Genomic DNA, 7,091 nt, shown 5'->3' with positions numbered 1-7,091 from the left:
TTGTTAATTTGATTAATATGTGTCTTGGGGTGTTTCTCCTTGGGTTTATCCTGTTTGGGGCTCTCTGGGTTTCTTGTACTTGGGTGATTATTTCCTTCCCCATTTTAGGGAAGTTTTCCACTATTATCTCCTCAAGTATTTTCTCATGGTCTTTCTTTTTGTCTTCTTCTTCTGGGACCCCTATGATTCGAATGTTGTAGCGTTTAATATTGTCCTGGAGGTCTCTGAGATTGTCCTCATTTCTTTTAATTCGTTTTTCTTTTATCCTCTCTGATTCATTTATTTCTACCATTCTATCTTCTAATTCACTAATCCTGTCTTCTGCCTCTGTTATTCTACTATTTGTTGCCTCCAGGGTGTTTTTAATTTCACTTATTGCATTATTCATTATATATTGACTCTTTTTTATTTCTTCTAGGTCCTTGTTAAACCTTTCTTGCATCTTTTCAATCCTTGTCTCCAGGCTATTTATCTGTGATTCCATTTTAGTTTCAAGATTTTGGATCAATTTCACTATCATTATTCGGAATTCTTTATCAGGTAGATTCCCTATCTCTTCCTCTTTTGTTTGGTTTGGTGGGCATTTATCCTGTTCATTTATCTGCTGAGTATTCCTCTGTCTCTTCATCTTGTTTAAATTGCTGAGTTTGGGGTGTCCTTTCTGTATTCTGGCAGTTTGTGGAGTTCTGTTTATTGTGGCATTTCCTCACTGTGTGTGGGTTTGTACAGGTGGCTTGTCAAGGTTTCCTGGTTAGGGAAGCTTGTGTCGGTGTTCTGGTGGGTGGAGCTGTATTTCTTCTCTCTCCTTTCGAAGAGTTGGGTGGCTTTTCTGGGTGCCTGATGTCCTCTGCCGGCATTTAGAAGTTGTTTTGTGGAATTTACTCGACGTTTAAATGCTCTTTTGATGAATTTGTGGGGGAGAAAGTGTTCTCCCCGTCCTACTCCTCCGCCATCTTGGCTCCTCCCCCCCCCCCCCGTTTGGTTAATACGTTTTAACCCCCTACTGTTGTTTCGTTTCCCCCATTCCCTCTCCCACTGGTAATCACTAGCTTGTTCTCTGAATTTGTGAGTCTATTTCTTCATCAATTATATTGACTAGTCTGTTTTATCTTTTAGATTCCACATATAAGTGATTTCAGTAATACAGTATTTGTCTTTCTCTGACTTATTTCACTAAGCATGCTGCTGCTGCTGCTGCTAAGTCATTTCAGTCGTGTCCGACTCTGTGCGACCCCATAGACGGACCCTCCAAATCCACCCAAATGTTGCAAATGGCAACACTTGGCGTGTATATATATACACTGTAACTTCTCTATCCATTCATGTTTATGGACAATTAGGTTGCTTTCCTATCTTGGTAACTGTAAATAAAGCTGCTATGAATATTGGGGTGCATATATCTTTTTTTTTAAATTAATTTTATTTTATTTTTAAACTTTACGTAATTGTATTAGTTTTGCCAATTATCAAAATGAATCCACCACAGGTATACATGTGTTCCCCATCCTGAACCCTCCTCCCTCCTCCCTCCCCATACCATCCCTATCTTTTTGAATTATTGTTTTTTGGTGGGGATATATAACCAGGAGTGGAATTGCTGAGTCATACCATAGTCTCATTTTTAGTTTTCTTATGAACCTCCATACTGTTTTCCACTAAGGCTGCACTAAATTAAATTTCCACTAACAGTGTACAAGGGTTCTCTTTTCCCCGTATCCTTGCCAACATTTGGTTTTGTGTTCTTTTTTATGAAAGCCATTCTGACAGGTGTGACTTATTGTGGTTTTGACGTTTTGATTTGCATTTCCCTGAAGAGAAGCAATGTCAAACATGTGCCTGTTGGCCATCTGCATGACTCCTTTGGAAAAATGCCTACTCAGGTCTTCTGTCCATCTTGTAACATGGTTGTTCTTTTGACGTTGAGTTGTATGAACTATTTATATATTTTGGATGCTGCTGCTGCTAAGTCACTTCAATCGTGTCCGACTTTGTGCGACCCCATAGATGGTAGCCCACCAGGCTCCCTGTCCCTGGGATTCTCCAGGCAAGAACACTGGAGTGGGTTGCCATTTCCTTCTCCAATGCATGAAAGTGAAAAGTGAAGGGGTAGTCGCTCAGTCGTGTCCGACTGTTAGTGACCCCATGGACTGCAGCCTTCCAGGCTCTTCTGTCCATGGGATTTTCCAGGCAAGAGTACTGGAGTGGGGTGCCATTGCCTTCTCCGATATTTTGGATATTAGCCCTTTATTAGTCATATCATTTGAAAATAATTTATACCTTTCATTATGTTGCCTTTTTGTTTTGTGATGGTTTCCTTTGTTGTGCAAAAGCTTTTAATTAGTTCCCATTTATTTTTGTTTTTATTTCTCTTGCTTTAAAAGGAGCAGATGCAAGAAAAACATAGCTACTTTTTTTTTTTTTTAATGTACAGGTTTTCTAATTCAACATGTATTCTCTTGCTTGCTGACTGCAACATGGGAAGACCCAACCTCCAGACTCTCTGGTCACTGCATCCTGCTGCCAACCAGGCCATTGGGTGTGATCTGAGACCTCAACACTCCCAGCTGCCTGAGCAAAGTAAGCAGGAGTCCATTGTTCCCCTAAAATATGAGCAATGGCCCCCAGATGTCCCCTTGCTGCAAGGGGCCAGCATGCTGTTGGGGAGTCAGACTGAAACCTCTGAAAGGTTGGTGGCAGGTCAGGGAGTGGGGAGGAGGGTGGTCATGACTGCCCCTGGGACCTCTATAGCTGAGAGCTCAGCCTGAGGCAGGGTGTGGCAGATGGTGGACAATGTGAGGGGGAATAAATGAGATAAACTTACACTCATGACCAGGAGCTCCAGACCCCAATATCTCTCAGAGGCACAGCCCTGAGGATAGAGCAGGAAGTCACTTGGGCCCTGGGTGGAGCCATCCTGCAACCCCTCCATAGGATGGACCCAGGGCCTCTCTCTGAGTGAAGTCGATATGTCACTCCAACCTCAGCCATGGACAGCATGTGGTGAATCAAGAGGATGGTGGTTGTGGGTGTGTAGCAGTGAGCATAGGGGTGCTGAAACATAGCAGGTGGCTGGTGATGGCCTAGACAGACTTTAGCTCATCATAACTGAGCCCTGGGTATTCAGTCTCCCCACCTGGGCCACCAGCCAGGCCCCGTCCTCAGACTGCCCATCAAGCCAGGCACAGCTGAACCCTCCCAGGCCTAGTCCTGGTCTTGGCAACCTGGTCTCTCACTCCCAGAGGGTCAAGCCTCACCTCCAGGGCCTTAGCAGTCACCTTATTGTCCCAAGAAGGCCCCTGGTCACACCTGGGTACCCCAACCCCATGGCAAGCAGTTCTGGGCATGGAGGGTGCTTCAGGCATCATCTCATCCACACCAGTTAAGAACTGGGACCTTGGCAGGCTCCAAGGGGAAGGTTAGTGCCAAGGGGACCAGGACTGGACACACGGCCCCCAGCACAGGGCACCTGGCACAGTTGGGACCAGGCCTCTTCTACAGATCTCCCAGCTCTGGCTGCTAAATAAGGGCCAGCCCCAAATTCACTCAAGTCCCATTGATCAGAAGGTCATAGGCCCATGACTCAGCTACTCAGAGGTTTGGTGTGTACTACTCGCTCCAGCTTGCTCCAAAGCAGCTGCCACCAGGTCTGCTTATCCTTCTCCAGGGCTGTGTTGGGGTCTTGCCCTTGTACTTGGTGATGTAAGAGTAGATCTCATGCAGGACACTCATTCTATTGAATTGACTTGGGTCCAACGTGAAATATGCACTTGTGTCCTGGTAGCTGATGGCAGGTCATCTTGGTGATGTTGGCATAGTTAATCTCTAGCTAGCTCTTCCAGCTAAGGATGTCCTTGGTGTACAGCAGTTTCTGGGAGGGCAAGTCCTTGCCCAGCTTGTGCTCAGATATGGAACAGGAGTCCGTGAAGGCCTAGGCCACCACTGACAGGCAGGCGTGAGCACTGCTGCTCTTGTAGATGTTGAATAGGACCTATCAGTTCTTGATCATTTTCAACCAGGAACATAGGAAAAGGCAGTTTTTCTTCCAGGTGTGATGCATATCTGCATCATGTATCTGGTCCAATTGGCTTGCTTATCCAGGAAATCAAACGTGTACTTGATGGCTAGCAGCAGGGCTGAGCCCCAGTGATGCTGAAGATGGTTTGGAAGAGGGCATCCATGAACTTCTGTAGCATGCCCTTGATGGCCAGAAGCCACATCAAGAAGATCTTGAAGACTGTCTTGCTGCCTCAGTTGCCACTGAGTTGTTCCAGGTGGTCATGGTTCTTGACCAGGAAAACTGCTACTTTTTATACCAAAGAGTGCTCTGCCCATGTTTTCCTCTGGGAGTTCTATGGTTTCTGGTCTATATATGTCTTTAACCCATTTTATTTTTGTACGTGATATTAAAGATGTTCTAATTTCATTCTTCTACCTGTAGCTGTCCAGTTTTCCCAGCACTGCTTTTTGAAGACTGTCTTTTCTCCATTGTCTATTCTTGCCTCTTTTGTCATTGATTAATTGACCAAAAGTATATGATTCTGAATTCTCCATCCTCTTCCATTGATCTGTGTGTCTATTGAGCCAGTACCATAATATTTTGATTACCATAGCTTTGTAATATAGTCTGAAGTTGGGGAGTGTGATTTCTCCACCTCTGTTCTCTTTCTGAATATTTTTTTGGCCTTCTGGGGTCTTTTGTATTTCCACATAAATTTTAAAATTGTTTCTAGTTCTTTGAAAGATAACATTGGTATTTTGGTACGGATTGTACTGAATCTATAAATTGCCTGGAGTAGTATGATCATTTTAACAATATTAATTCTTCCAATCCAAAAACATGGTATAACTTTCCATTTGTATTATCTTCTGTAGTCTTCCAAGTACAGGTCTTTCACCTCCTTAGGCAGTTTTATTCTAGGAATTTTTTTCTTTTAGAGGTAGGCAATTATATTAAAACTAATGTGGGTATTTAAACAGACATTCTACCACCACAACCACACCTGCATAGCTTAAATAATTTTTTTAAACATCACTACTTTCTCTGGAATAAGACTCACACAATAAGCAGGAGCTTGACTAAGAATTATGAAATAAAACTGCTACTATATAAATGAGTGACCTTTATAATTACAGGCAATACAACTGAAAAAAAGATGTAGAGGATCTAGAATCTTGAAAGTCACATTTCTGATGCATTTTCTACTGCACAGCTTTTCCACTGAAAACTGGTTAAAATCTGAGCTCCCCTTAAGCTTGAGAACTCTCCAACCAAGTGTCCCAGCTTCCTCTCTCCTTTTCCCCTCTTTCCAGCTGAGTTCCAGAAAAGAATGATGAAAATCTTTAAAATTACAGATCTAGGGCATCTAACCTATATGGCAACTGAACTTTCTTCTATTTAATTTTTCAGCACTGATTTATTAAAAGACATAGGTTGCAAAAAATATGCTATATGTATCGTAAGCTGAAAAGAATGAGAATCATAGAATAGTTCTGCAGCAATCTCTTCTGAGGATAGCATGAAAAATAGACATTTCAATTGTGCCTTTAGATTCACAATCAGGTTGATGGAAACAAATAACCCCAGGTCATTCACCTTAAAACCTAAATAAAGAAACAAGCAATCAGCCAACCAGAGGTGTAGAATTGGTATAGAATTTAAAGGCTCAAGAGACAGTTTTCTATAACAGGTTAACCTGGGGTATCCTTTAATGCACATTAATGAAGTCTCCTTTATGTACAGTTGGGAAGGTCCCCTGCAGGAGAAAATGGCGACCCATTCCAGTATTTTTGCCTAGAGAATCCCATGGACAGAGGAGCCTGGTAGGCTACAGTCCATGGGGTCACAAAAAGTCGGACACGACAGAGCGATTAATATTAGGGCATCTCTACTTATCTCTGGAAAGACTTTCTCAGTAGAAATCTGGGGACAAAATTAATTTGTATTCAGTTAAAAAAAATTCAAACTTAAGTAAAATTAAATTTAAATGGAAATAAACATGAGGGGATGTTCCCAAATAAATGAATGACAAGTCAAACCACTTGGAATTTCTGCCTTGGGATTCTAACACTAAAAGTGATAGGCAGATAAAACATGGCAAGATCTTAAATTTTCAGTCTTAAAAGATCAGGGAGCCTCTTCGGGCCCTGTGGGTGTCTATGGCAGAGATTTAGGAGAAAAATTTCTAAGGCACTTCTAAGAGAAAAGCCACACAATCAATCTTTGTATGTTGTTTTTAATTAAGTTACCACTTGTCATCACCCAGACCCTTTGTGGGTTCCTTGATAGTTTGTTATCTTTCTGCCATCTTCCTCATTACAAATCACTGATACAGAGTTGATCCTACCCTGAAAACCAGGGTCCCAATCCCTGCTGGAACCACTCTTGACACGTCCAGAGTGATGATACACACTACCACTGGCTGTGACCTGAGCTTATCCAAAGTCTTCATTTCTTTCTATGAGGAGGAGGGTGGACAGGAAAACGTTGTGATCATACTTAAATCAATTTCTTTATTACAAAACAATGGAGAAAATGATTCAAACAGTTATAGAAGGACATAAAAGGAAAAAAGTGAAACTCTCTTGACTATTTGTCCCTGTGAAATAACCATATTTAGAATATGCTTCTGGAATATTTTACAGTAAAAGAAAAATTATACTATTCTAGAACCTGTTTCTTTTTATTAGCAATATAGATTTCTCCTTTGACAAGTAACACAGCTCTGTGAAACTAGGGATTTTGTCTGTATCCTTCATGCTATATTTCTAGGAACTAAAACACTGTCTGGCACAAACTAGGTGCCAAAAAATGCTCACTGAATGAATGAATGAGATCCTCCTTCCTGTCAGATCAGTCAGAAGTTCCATGGGGTCAGGGATGTGTCTATTCCATCTCTGTGATCCCAGCACCAGCGTCCCTGGCACAAGGTAAGCACTTGGTATCTGTTGAACTAGCAAAACAACTCAATGATGAAACCACCTAATTTTTGTTTTAACTGTTCCAGTGTGTTGGCAATACTGCAATAACCAGCTATTTCCCAATTTATGGAAAAAGTCTCTCACAAGCACTGTTGCAAGAGTTGTTCTTATAT

The sequence above is a fragment of the Bison bison genome, unplaced genomic scaffold (genome assembly GCF_000754665.1).
Source record: "Bison bison bison isolate TAMUID 2011002044 unplaced genomic scaffold, Bison_UMD1.0 scf7180017864072, whole genome shotgun sequence".
NCBI classification, from domain to species: domain Eukaryota; kingdom Metazoa; phylum Chordata; class Mammalia; order Artiodactyla; family Bovidae; genus Bison; species Bison bison.
This window is presented reverse-complemented; position numbering follows the sequence as displayed.